Source organism: Dasypus novemcinctus, chromosome 5, assembly GCF_030445035.2.
Source record: "Dasypus novemcinctus isolate mDasNov1 chromosome 5, mDasNov1.1.hap2, whole genome shotgun sequence".
NCBI lineage: Eukaryota > Metazoa > Chordata > Mammalia > Cingulata > Dasypodidae > Dasypus > Dasypus novemcinctus.
Window position 1 is genome coordinate 942,298 of NC_080677.1, and position 13,488 is coordinate 955,785.

The 13,488-nt window shown below is 39.9% G+C and overlaps 1 long non-coding RNA gene across 2 annotated transcripts; it reads right to left on the bottom strand.

The window, feature by feature from the left end:
- Nucleotides 1-3,298: 3,298 nt before the first annotated feature.
- On the bottom strand, nucleotides 3,299-10,901 carry LOC111764502 (uncharacterized). 2 transcript variants are annotated; one of them, XR_002797095.2, is made up of 4 exons: nucleotides 10,588-10,901; nucleotides 7,257-7,425; nucleotides 6,477-6,598; nucleotides 3,299-3,996 (listed from the first exon to the last, which is right to left on the bottom strand). It is a non-coding gene; the product is annotated as an uncharacterized lncRNA (long non-coding RNA). The 2 variants fall into 2 exon arrangements; XR_002797096.2 differs by having other exon boundaries at nucleotides 7,151-7,425.
- Nucleotides 10,902-13,488: the final 2,587 nt, after the last annotated feature.

Here is a 13,488-nt window from a genome sequence, read left to right on the forward strand (position 1 = left end):
AAGGGAAATGGATCCCTTTTCCATGGTGTAATGTTACATCTATACATATTCAAAGGAACTTATGGAAAGTTTTTCTAGAAATAGCTCCTACTATAGAATGGATTGGGAATAATAGTAAGTATGGTCAGCATTTGCATTTAAATCAAATTCATCATCTTCAGGCGTGTGTAAGAGATCCTTATGTGTTTGTGGTTGGAAAATTAACTATAACCAAGAATGCTCTATTTTATAAAAGAGGGGCCTTGCATACTTATTTGTCTGAGAACATTTTACAGAATGGAGATTTCATTACAATGGCTTGAAGGCAGCGGGGAGTGTGGATTCCAGTGCAACTGAACCGAATTTGGCAATTTGGAGAGTCAACTGCTGTTCCATATGGCTTGAGAAATCCTGAAGCACTCGAAGCAATTTGTGGGACTGATAATAGCTGGCATACTAGGACTGATTGGTGCCATTGCAGCTGCTGCTACAGCTACTGTGACCTTGCATGAGACGGTGCAGACTCAACAATACATGCATGAATGGCATAAGAATGCTAGTGACTTATGGCATAGTCAAGAACATATTGATGAAGAATTAAACAGTAGAGTTAGTGATTTAGAATCAGCAGTTTTACACCTTGAAGACCAAGTATATAACTTAAACTTACTTAGGGGATTGAAATGTGATTGGAATGAAAGTAACTTTTGTATTACTCCACTTGCTTATAATAATTCTATATTTGATTAGGAAAAGATTAAAAATCATTTAAAACGTCATAAAAAATAGAAGAATTACAGAAAAAGATATTAGAAATGTCTCATAATCAGATTTATGTAGCTGAAGATAAGGCTATCTTTAATGATTTAATTTCTCATATTAATAAGTTTAATCCAGTAGATTGGTGGAAGTCTCAGCATTTTTTATCAGCATTAGGAATAGGACTTTGTGTATTAATCTTGTTGCTTATTGTGGTTGCTTGTCTGGGATGAGAAATATGCCAAAAACTGCGCCATGTCAATGCGATGGGACAAGCTAACAATTTGGTACTTGCTAAAACCCTGATATAATTCCTCATGGTCAGAGCACTTGGCTGGTAGTCAATGATGGGTAAGACTCTCAGAGGAGGGCAACCTAAGACAGGCACAGTCACCTGACTAAAACAAAAAGGGGGATATGTGGGAAACAAAGGCATGTTGTTTCCATGGAAGCAAGTTACTTTCTGACCACTGGGTCATGCTGTCCCTGGAGATGTACGTGCAGGTGGCTAATCTCTCTGGGAAACATAACTTTTCAGCAGAACCCAGACTTGATATCTCAAGTAACCTGGGCAACAAGATTTATGAGTATACTTGTTTCAATAACATAATAGAACATCTTAGGCTTTAGTTACTCTCTTATCCACTGTGCACTGTGTTTTCATTAACAAAGTTATGGGAATAGTTAGCTAGAATAGTTGCTAGTTCTCATGGTTGCTTGGGGTATATAAAGAAGCCCCTGATGTTAATAAACTTGTCTGATGAGCTTGAGAAATCAATGCTCTCAGAACCCCTGATCCCAATCTCTCTTTGTCTTTCATTCCCGATACCCTTCGGGTCCGTCACTCCAACACAAACTCACTACCTAACTACCCACTATCCACAATCCACTATACACCTGCTCATTACCTACTTTCCTACATAACCACCTTAACCATAAATTAGAGGGTTTGAGGGTTAGAAGGTTACAACTCACAGGAATTATCTATCCCCTATGAACTCACTACTCTGTGCCCAACCCTTTCTCTACCCACCCCTTCCATACCACCACTCGTCACCTCATCTCTGTCAGTTACCCACTCTTAATTATCCTTGCCACCACCTCCCTCAGTAACTACCTATCTTCACACCCATTCACTACTTGTCCCATACATACTCACTATTCACTACCTACACCTAATCTACACCCACTCACTTCTTACCAGATGCCTTACAATCACTTTCTCCTCATACCAATTGTATACCCACTTACCACCTACCCAGCCTCTAACCCTTGCCCCATATCTATTCATTGCCAACCCATGCATTACCTTCTCCCTACCAACTACCTCCCAATCTCAGCCACTTGCTACTTATCCTTGCCCCAACACACTCATTAATTACTTTCATAACTTATCCTACATTCCCAGTGGATAATAATTTACTTATTCAATTCAATCATTTTATACATCTATATAATCTATTTTCTATCTTTATTATCTATCTATCTATCTATCTATCTATCTATCTATCTATCTTCATCCATCCATCCATCCATCCATCTTCTTTAGCATTTTAATGGGGAATTTGGAAAGGGCATTTCACTCTATCAGCTACTCAATGTTTTAAAACAGGACTCCGATATTATACTAATTTATTTAAAACTGCTGTGAGTGAACCACGGAAGCTTTTGCATATCATGAGTTAATGTCTTACACTCTAGAAATGTTCTTTTTTCTCTTATCCTACATGAGTCTCATGTAAACGTACAAACATACTCAAGATATAGGCAGAACCATGCCCTTATGATTGATTAGAGAACCACATGTAGAACATGTTGTGGCTATGAGTTTTAAATAATAAACTTTTAAAATGCCATGTTGAAAATTATTTAGTACTAGTAACATCCTTTTGTCATGTGGTGAACTGTGTTATAATTAAATGATTGTTAAAATTGTGTAAATTTTTGGTTATTTCCTTTTTTATTAAAGAAGTTGTGGGTTTACATAACAATCATCCATAAATACAGGATTCCGATATACTGCTCTATTATTAACACCTTGCATTGGTATGGTACACTTATTACAATTGGTGAAAGCACACTTTTATAACTGTACTATTAACTACAGTTCATGGCTTAATTTAAATTTCACTGTGTTGTGCAGTTCCATGGATTTTTTAAATTTTAATTTGTTCTAGTAAAATATAAAACCTAAAATTACCTCTTTTAACCATATTCAAATATATAATTTAGTGCTGTTAATTACATTCACAATGTTGTGCTACCATCACCACCATCCATCAACAAAACTTTTCCATCGTCTCAAATAGAAAATTGTACATTTTAAGCCTTAATATGTTATATTATAAATAAATGATTGTTGAAAATAGTTTAAATTATTGGTTATTTCCTTGTTCTGTCCTAAGCCATATTGTTGAAGTATATCACAAATAATCATTTGGAGGACTGATGCCAATTATAAGCTGGTAGAAGAACACAGGCAGTCTTTCTCCCTTCCCCTAGGAACTGAAATTTTTTTAAAGCAAAATAATTTGACCCAGACATGAAAAATAGACTGTCCTTTTTTTGTTGTTTGTTTTTTATTTTATTTTATTCTGAAAGAAGCTTTAGATTATATAAACGTTATATCGAAAATATAGGGGATTCCCATATACTCCACCCTTCCCCTCCCCAAACTTTTCTCCATTACTAACAGGATAGTGTGGTACATTTGTTACAATTGATGAACACAAATTGAAGTATTGCTACTAATCATGGACTATAGTTTACAAAATAGTTTACACTTTGTACAGCACAAGTTTATCAGTTTTGACAGACTGTGTAATGGCCTATATCCTTCACTTCAGTGTCATGCAGAACAATTCCAATGTCCCCCAAACGCCCCCTGTTACCCCTGTTCTTCCCTCTCCTTCCCCTCAGAACCTCTGGTAGCCACTGCCTCTGTATTAATGTTACAAGTCCTTCCACTGCTAGAATAATAAGTCTACTTTAGCCAGTAGTTTCATCCCCACCCCCTTATGTTTGTTCATTTCTCAGTCTTGAGGATTTGGGGATGGTGATGTGCACTCTGTTTCTGATTAAGAGGGGCTTAGAGCCCATGAGGCAGGTGGATGGAGCGGTCTTGCTAGCAGTTGTAGATACTCTCTGTTTTGGGGGATGGGCATTGTCCGTCACCATTGTTTTGTTAGTTGTCCTGGATGAGTCCAGTGAACTGGAGGGCAGGTGTTGGCTGCAATTCTGCTGAGATTCAGGACTCACCTGGCATATGAACAGACCAAAGATTTAAGAAAAATAGCCTCTCCTTTAATTCCTTTTTCTTGGCTGTTGATAGAATAAACTTACTGATTTCCCATTTTTTTTGTGAAGTCTCTTTTGGCTTCGGTAAATAAAATTTAAACAGCATTTAGTTAAGAAGAATCAAAAATATTAGACTACAATTTCTTGTGACAATTGTTTCCTATAAAGTCCTCTCTCTTCACTCCCTCTTCCTCACAGATTGTGCAATGTTGAATTGATAGAAGAGGCTTCTTTTGAACACGGTTCTTATAGACAGTGTTTGCATTTGAGAGGGACTAAGCATGCCATGGTCCCGGCTCTCAGCTGTTTGAGATGATATCTCATGCAAGAGAGAATACACTCTTTCAGGCTCAATTACCCTTCTATGTTTATTATGTAACCTAGGGCTGGAGATCGTAATTATAGACTCATAATTTAAAGGGATGGATTCCAAGTTCCTTACACATACCAACAGATTTGATAAAATTAGCTTTATTTAAAAGTTGTAGTCAGTTTCAGAAGAATTTACCAGAGAAAATTCTAACATTAGTGATTTATATCAAAGTTTAAAACAAGAGGTGAAATATTATTTTCAAGTTAAGGGGGAATAGGTTTTCTTTACAAGTGTTCTAAATAAAATGTCATAAGCCCTCAAATTTGGCGGAATATTTCAGAGTTGGTTGCTTCACCCTGCACCTGTTTGGCATCTCTCTGTGTGTCTGATAGTTTTGTGATTCTGGGTTTCATTCACAGCACATCTGCTCTGAGGTTTTGTCCTTGAGTTTCAATAAGCTTTGTCCCTCCAGGTGTCATCCCATAGCTCTTCCATTACTCACCCACCTAGTAAGCATTGATTAAAAGCTAAAAATATGTCCATTTCATACTTCGAAAAATAGTGGTATTGCAAAAAGTCTATAGCACATAATTTCACACTGTTTATAATTATTTTTGGTTTATGGGCTGTTAAGGATGCATTTCTGCAAATTTCTAGAAATGCATAATTCCAAATGACATGATCTTCTTAAAGTATTTAAAAATGATCATTGTGGTAATATTTTTTGCTTTTACCACCATGTATGATAACAAAGACAGGAAATTTAGTGTTTTATATATCTGAGAAAGTCAGAATTTGTTTACTTGAATGTGGAGCGACCAGCTGTCCAGGCTTTCCTGGAACTGAGTCAGCTAGGGCAGGGGATTTTCAGCCCTAAAAACCAAGACGGCTGGTTACCCATTTCTACCACTATTGTCTCTTTCCTCCACCCCCTTGTTCCCCCAAACCATCCAGCATGATCTTGATGGAAAAAGCCACCCATACAGCGAGATCTAAACTTCATGTTGCTGTTTATATGCTGAGCTTAGTGCTAAACATCTGTATATCACTTGTCATTCGGAGTTTGTTTTTTCTCTTGCCCCATTTATCTAATGATTCAATTAGATTCATATTTGGTTCTGATCTTTATGATGGGACTTAAATCTTGGTTGACTTGTTTAACAACCCAGTTCTCTGCAGGGACTAGAACAAAGCTGTTAAAACCGCTGAGCTTGTCGAGGCCCTAAACCTGTCTCACCCTTTCCAATAAGGCTTTACTCCCGACTCCTTGAATTTCTTCATCCACCCATTTCCTAGTTGAACCTTTACTTCTACCTCAGTGGTTTTCGAACTTTATGTCCATAGGAATCTCCTGGACCATTTTTTAACACCGTTTTCTGGGCTCCATCTCGAGAGATTCTGTTTCAATAAGCCACAGAGAGGCCCGTGGGTGTCAGTTCTAACAAGCTCGCAGGTGAAACTGACATTCCTGGTCCAGGGACACACTTTGAGAGGCACTGCTTTGGATCAAACATTGTTCAGGGGAAGAAACTCCCCGGACAATGGGTTGGTTTATTTCCCAACCTCCGTCAAGCCGGCCTTCCCATTCTCTGCTTCTCATTGGCTTGTCTGGGCTGCTGTGGTGCCAGCACTCCAAGCTGCTCACAGAAAGCTGCTGGCAGAGGGGTTGAGTGACTGCCTTGCGGCGGGCATTTACCTTTCATAATAGCCTTTTACTTCATTTACCATACAGCCTATTTCAAATTTTAATTTCTACTTGACCCTCCAGAGACAGGTACACATTTATCAGATTAAGTCAGCAGCTGAAGGAGATTTAAATTCATTCAGTGTCTTTACCAGTTTCTTCATTGCATTTTTCCTGAATCTAACAACATGAACTAGGATAAAATATAAAAATTCGCCCTGAGTAGCTCTCGGCTCGGTGGCACATCCTGAATGCCTTAGTGGTTTGAGTCTGAACTTAATAAACTGGTTATAAAAAAGGCTCGCGAAGTGTTTTTATTTCCTTTCTCAATCTGAATTCTGAGAGTATGTATAAGGTAGAGAAAATAGTCCAAAGCTAACATTATGGAGTGGAAGAATGTATTACTAAAAAAAACCCCAAAAAACCAAAAAACCCCAAACAAACCTCATAATATTTTATTGGTAATATTGTCAGCTGTGGGAAATTTTAGCCAGAATTCATCAGCAGTGAAAGACACAAACAGCTCTGAAACTTGCTGCGGTAGGTGGGATTCCTTGTGTTTCTTCCTGAGGACAGATAAATAGGGGCTTTTATAACATGGGACTTTTCTTTCATGGTTCACAAGGTGGGAAATGTATAAATAGAACAACTGTTAAAAGCATTTAACACCAAATAAAGAGGAGATTTATTTCTTGATTCATATTTCTGAGGCAGAACAAGTAAAAACCCCCCAAATAACAATAAACTAGATATTGAAGGAGGATATTATTCCCTTTAGATCAAAAAGAAAATAAAAATATAATCATAGCTTATAGAGAAAACGAAATTAATGGGAAGGAGATATTAAAAACTTATAGGTTGATATTTTATTCACTATCTTGACAACTTTTCAATGTTAATATATGTTTCATGATTTTTTTCTTAATGTTTTTAGTTAAACTTTATTTTGATATATTGTAGATTCACTTGTAGGGGTAAGAAATAATATACAGAAATCCAATAGACACTTTGCCCAGTTTCTCCCAATGCAAAACTAAAGTAAAATACTACAGCCAGAAGATACAGTATTTCCATCACCACAGTGAGCCCTCCTGCTGTCCTTTTGTAGCCCCACCTACCTGCGTCCTTCTCCCACTCCCCTTGACTGGCAGCCATGAACCTGTTCTCTATTTCTATTAAGTTGTAATTTTAATAATGCATAGGCGAGATCATGCAGCACGTGACCTTTTGATATCGGCCTTTTCCCTCGGTATGACTCCCTCGAGGTTCGTGCAGGCTGTGGCATGTGCCGTGGTGGGCAGGATTCGGTGGTGTGGATGTATAACCGTTTACTCACTCGCCTCTGGAGGGACAGCTGGCTGTGTCCACATTTTAGCTGTTACAAGTAAAACTGCTGTAAACATAAAAAAAAAAAAAAAAAGAAAAAACACAGAATTTGGTCAAATTCCAAAGCCTAAAATGCTTTTGTAAAAGGGGTGAGCTAAATGAACCAAGTATTCATGATAAGTTAGAAAAAAAGTAGATTTCGATCAAGATGCTGCATTAAGCCCATGCTTCGGTATGCCCCATATCCTCAACTGCAATCAGCAATCGAGGAAATATAAGCAGAGGAAACAAGGACTGTGCCGATGGCAGAGGCTGCTGGACCGAGGCTCTGGGCCCAGCAGTGATGGGTGACTTAGAAACTGTAGAGGAATTCTGGAGCCAGGGTTGCAATTTGAAGCCAGGGAAAGGGGTGAACCTTCTTGCTCATGAGAAAAGATAGAAAAAAAAATGATGTCTGGGTTGATAATAAAATTTTGTCCTAGCAAGGTAGTTGGACAAAGGCATAACTTCATGTCCATATCCGAACCAAGCTACCTAGTGGTTTAGTGACCAAATGACATTAATGGCAATATTATTATCCCAGAAGCACTAAATCTACCTCCTTCTAAATTGATATCTAGGGGACTGGGTGGAAGCAAACACAAGATCTCAAGACAGGAAGACGTATCTAGCAGAACAAGAAAGAGAAAATAAAAGCAAAATAAAACTTTCCTACAACATAACCCTGTGAAACTTTATAAAATGCATAAAAATTTTAAGAGAAAAATTCAGGCAAAATTAGAAATTACATATTAAATTTACCCCAGATAAAATTAATTACATGGAATTGTTTGAGAAACATTTATAATAAATTATGTTAAAGATGCTAAAAAGGTAAAGGTTTAGAATCTATAAGAAGGTGAATAATATATTAAAACATGCAAAAATAAATGAAGAAAAGGAAATATTTAAAATGACCTTAGAAATAAAATCTTAGAAATTTTCTTTTCTCATCTCATTTATTTTTTTCTAGCTCCTATCATTTTATGCGACAATGGTTTTGATGTTGCTAGCCTATAGTACTTTGTCTACAATAAAGTCTTGTTTCCTCGAAGACTGAAAAAAAAAAAAGAAATCAAACAAAAAAACTAGATGGGTTAGATTTTAGAGTAAGCACCATTGAAAAGTGAAATAGTGAACTGGAAGATAATACTGAGAAATTATCTCAGATCACTACTGAGAGATTAGAATCATATTTGTGAAAGAATAGTTTAGAGACATGACAAATGGACTGAAAATGCCCCATATATATTTGACGAGAGTTCCAGAGGAAGAGAAGAGAAGGAATGATAAGGAAGCAATATTTTAAGAGAACTTTTCAGAGAATCCTCAGGTCAACAGAGTAGTCTAAGCTCTTCAACTGAGAGCAAGAAGAGCAAATCCACATCCAGATGCATGAGAAGCTGCAGATGTTAATGACATCAGGACCATCTGAAATGCATCCAGAGAAAAGACCCATCATTCACCAAGGGATGAGTGCTGCACTGACAGCAGCAGCAGGCAGTGCTCATAGAAATGGGGATGCTAATTTCAAAGTGCTGACTTGGCCAATACAAACTGGATGCTGGGAAGACCGACTTAAAGGAAGCAACTGTTGCCAATTCAGTTGCTCTCCCACTCTCCCTTTAAAATCTTTTTCAAAGATTAAAAGTAAATTTCCTCAAATCTATTTTTGAGGAAATCACATGTCCAATAAGGTTTTAAAATCCAGGATATATAAACAGGAGTTACAACTCAACAATAAAAAGACAAATGACCCAATTAAAAAATGGGCAAAAGAGTTGAATAGACATTTGTCCAAAGAAGAAATACAAATGGCAAAAAAAAAAAAAAAAAACACACACATGAAAAAAATGCTCAACATCACTAACGGTTAGGGAAATGTAAATCAAAAACTACAAGGAAATATCATTTCACACCTACCAGAATGGCCACAATTAAAAAGACAGAGAACTACAAGTGGTGGGGAGGATGTGGAGAGATAGGAACAGTTATTCATTACTGGTGGGAATTCAGAATGCTGCAGCCACTGTGGAGGGCTGTTTGGTAGTTCCTGAGGAAGGTGAATATAGACTTGACAAGTGACCCTGCAATACCACTAGTGGGGATATACCCAGAAGAACCGAGAGCAGTGACACAAATAGAACCTGCTCACCTATGTTCGTAGTGGCATTGTTCACGATTGCCAAAAGCTGGAAACAACCCACATGTCCATCAACTAAAAAATGGATGAACAAACGGTGGTGTATTCGCATAATGGACTATTAGGCAGCAGTAAGAAGAAATGAAGTCATAAAGCATATGACAGCATGGATGAAGCTGGAGGGCGTTATGTTGAGTGCAGCAAGCCAGACACAAAAGGACAAACACTGTAGGATTGCATTGCTATAAACCAAATATGTTGTATAACATAAAGTAGGATTAAAAAAAAAAGTATATAAATTTTCTTTTTCCCAACGAGCAGGTCCATGATTAGGTTAATACAATTTTTATGGGCACTTTAAAACACGTTTCCAACCCAGTACCAAGGCTGTCCAGTCCCATCCACGGCCTAAGCCTCTAATTTCCTTCAGTTACATCATGCTCTCTCATCTTACTGAGGATGCAGGAGACGAGGTATGTAGGGGAACAGGAAAATTTTCCTGGGCTTGTTCAAAGCTGGCTCTGCACTTTCCAGCTGAGCAGAGCTTGGAGCTGGCTGGCCTGCACCTCTGACCCACATGAGTTCCGCGTGTTGTCCGGACACCGGCCCCCACTGCTCTTCTCTCTCCCCAGCTCCTTCCCTCATCTGCCCCCTGTCCTCTAAGGATTGTGTCCACCTTCAGCTGCTGGGGCTGGGTCCCCACTGCCCGCCCGGGAAGCCCTACAGACAAGAACTCAGAGGTCTTGCTGCCAGCTCCCCTGGACACAGCCCACGCCGCGGCCTTCGGGAACGTTTTCACTTTGCTCTGCTCTGGTAACCTCTGGGAAAGCAGCCGGCTACGACTAGCGCAGTTACCGCTCCCTGGGCGTCTGTCAGCACGGCCCTGCCTGTCTCCAGCCTTTCAGGTTTGCAGGCTGGTGTCCGAGCCGGCCGCGCTCCGCCACCCTCCACAGCTGAGGCGTTATGCTCTCCTAACTATCCCACTGCAGGAGTGGGGACCTCTCCCCCCCACCTGCTTTCCTTTCTCCCAGCTGCTGAAACAGATACCTTGCAAGAGGTTGGCCTCAAGGACAGCAATTTGCCGACTCACAGTTTTGAGGCCAGAAGTCGATCATCAGGCATCATCGAGGCGATGGTTCTGCCCAGGAGCCTGGGGGCTGGGCTGGCTGCGGGCGGTCTTGGTCCTGCGCTTTTCTGCCACCTGGAGCCTCTCTAGCTTCTGTGGGTTCTGTTGACTGCCGGCTTCTTCCTCTGGCTTTCTCTCTCTCTCTCTCTTTTTTTTCTATTGTCAGCTAACTTTATTTAAAAAAAAACATATTTTCAATTTAAAAAAATATACATAGATTACACAAAATGTTGCACACGAAAATATAAGGGATTCCCATCTGCCCCACTCCTCCCACCTCCCACCCTTCCCTGTGGATTTCTCTGTGTCTGGATTTCATTCTGCCTATTAAGCTTTCCAGTCAAGGGTTAAGATTCTGTTGGGTCACACCTTCACGGAAGTGGCTTCGTCAGAAGGGCCCCCTTACAATGGGTGTGCAGCCACAGGAACGGATTGAGATTGAGAACGTGCTTTCCAGGGCACAGAGCCCCAAGCCACCGCCCCACCACTGCCCTTGGTGGGACAGAACACAGCACACCATTGTCTAAAGGTAACACTCCTCCCACTGTGGCTCACAAAATCTCAGAAAAAAGATTTTTCTGAGAAAAATCTCGGAAAAGTTACTCAGCCATTGTTTAGTTATTCATTTGAAAACATATGTATCTTAGAAGGTTGTCTGTATTACAACTCGCTTCATGCCTCGGTGTCTCTACTGGATTTTCCCATGGACAGCCTATTATACTAACTAAGTTACCATTCAAGAGTATGGGCATAATACAGACCTTTTAGATATAAAAGACTCAGAGGGTTGACAGCCTACAGATCCTTTTAAAAAATACTGAGAGGTATTCAACAAGAAGGAAAATGAACATGGAGGGAAAGTACGGGTACAGAAATTAATAAACTATGGGAGAGTTTAATTAACTATTACATTTATTTTTAACTTTTGTTTTATCAAAGTTATCCAGGATGTAATAAAAAGTCAATTAGTTCTACAGGGTTTTATTCTTTATTTTGAATGTAACAGTTCCCTTCCCCTCTACCCTCTAGGCACACACTTATTAATCTTATCTAGTCCCATTGTTTCAAAAAAATCAGATATGCCCTATGAACATACAAATGAAACTTTGTAGCTTAGACTGCTCTGCTGAATTCTAGACATGCCACCTAACTGCCTCTACCTGACAACTGCACTTATGCATCTAATCAACGTCATGGACTTAATAGGTTCAAAATGGAATGCTTGACTTTCCTTTGCAAACCCGCATCTTCCCCAGTAGTCCTCCTCTCTGTTAAAAAACAAAAACAAAAACAACCGAAAACACAAACAGCTGGAGAGTCCAGGATGACCAGACCCAAAGTACATCTAGATGGAGTTGGTTCTGTCTTTGAAGTCCTCGCAGTCGCACCATCGCATCACTGTCCCACAGACCTCGTCTCCTGCTCCCTCGTGTTCTCGCTGTCACAGCCGCACTGGCCTCTTTGCTGTTGTTGAGCGTCCCCTGCACGCGTCCATCTCAGCACCTGTGCACCTGCCATCGCCTGTGCTGGGAACGTTCTTCAACCCCAGCAGCCTCAGGGGAGACGGCCCCCGCCTCCTTCAGGTCTGCTTCAGTGCCACCTCGTCAGGAACCCAATCCTGCCCACCCTCTGGGAAGGGCCACTTTACCTGGCACCAGTCATCTTCCTCCCCCTTCTCTACTTCACTTTATGCAGTCTCTAGCACCACCTGACTCTTGGCCTCTCTTCCTCTATCTCTAGCATAGCAATGTCTATGTCTGTGTATGTACATACATAGGTATTCGTATATGTATAAACTATATACAAATGTATATGTACAAAAATAAATGTTTTGTTCATTTTTTATTATTAGTTTATGACATGTCTCCTCTCACTAGAATATAAGTTCCATTAGAGCAGGGATTTTGTTTTATTTTGATGCTGAGCCTTTAGTAGGGCCTGGCATGTAGTAGGGACCCAACCCATTTGTTTTTGTTTGTTTTGTTTTTAGGTTTATACTGAGGTATAAAATGCATCCAATGAGGTGCAAAAATCCTATGTATATGGCTTAATGAATTTTGGCATATGTGTGCACCCCTGTAACCACTGCCTGGGGTAGTATAGGGCACTTCTGTCACACCAGAAGGTTCGCGCCCGCTCCCATCCAGGAGGGAGCTGCTCGTCTGACTCATACTATTAACAGTTCTGCCTCTTCTTGAGCTGCATGCGAAGGGAATCATGGCTTGTGCTCCTTTGTGTCTGGCTTCTTTTGCTCAATAATTTGGCTGTGAGATTCATCCATGTTGTTATATCACTACTTCTTTCTTTTTTTCTTCTGTTGTACGAATCTTCCACAATATATTCACCTATTTTCCTGGTTGATAGAAATTGGGGTTGTTTCCAGTTCTTAGCAATTGAGTTCTCTGAAGGGTCTTGAACATGATCTGGGCAGAAGCCCACACTTCCCCTGGGGTGGTGCAGTGTCTTGAAATAGCCACACGTAGATATTGCCAAGCAGCTTTCCAAAGTGGCTGTGCCAGTCCACACTCGCACCAGCAATAACTCCCCGTTATCCCCCACTCATGTTCCTACCCTGGCTCTATCAGGAAGGACAAATGGCTTGTTTGGTTGGAGACCATTACTAGAACCTTCTAGGAAATAAACCATTTTGTATCCAGATCTAATCCAAACTAACATTAACACTCACAATTCCCTCACTATGGATGCAAATCCATCACAAGAGGTCCATAGCACACATGCTTCGTATCTCTTGTTTTTCAACAAAAGTATCAGCTGGTTCCAGTTTGGATCTATTATTCCATGAGAAGCCAAGTCTGCTTCAT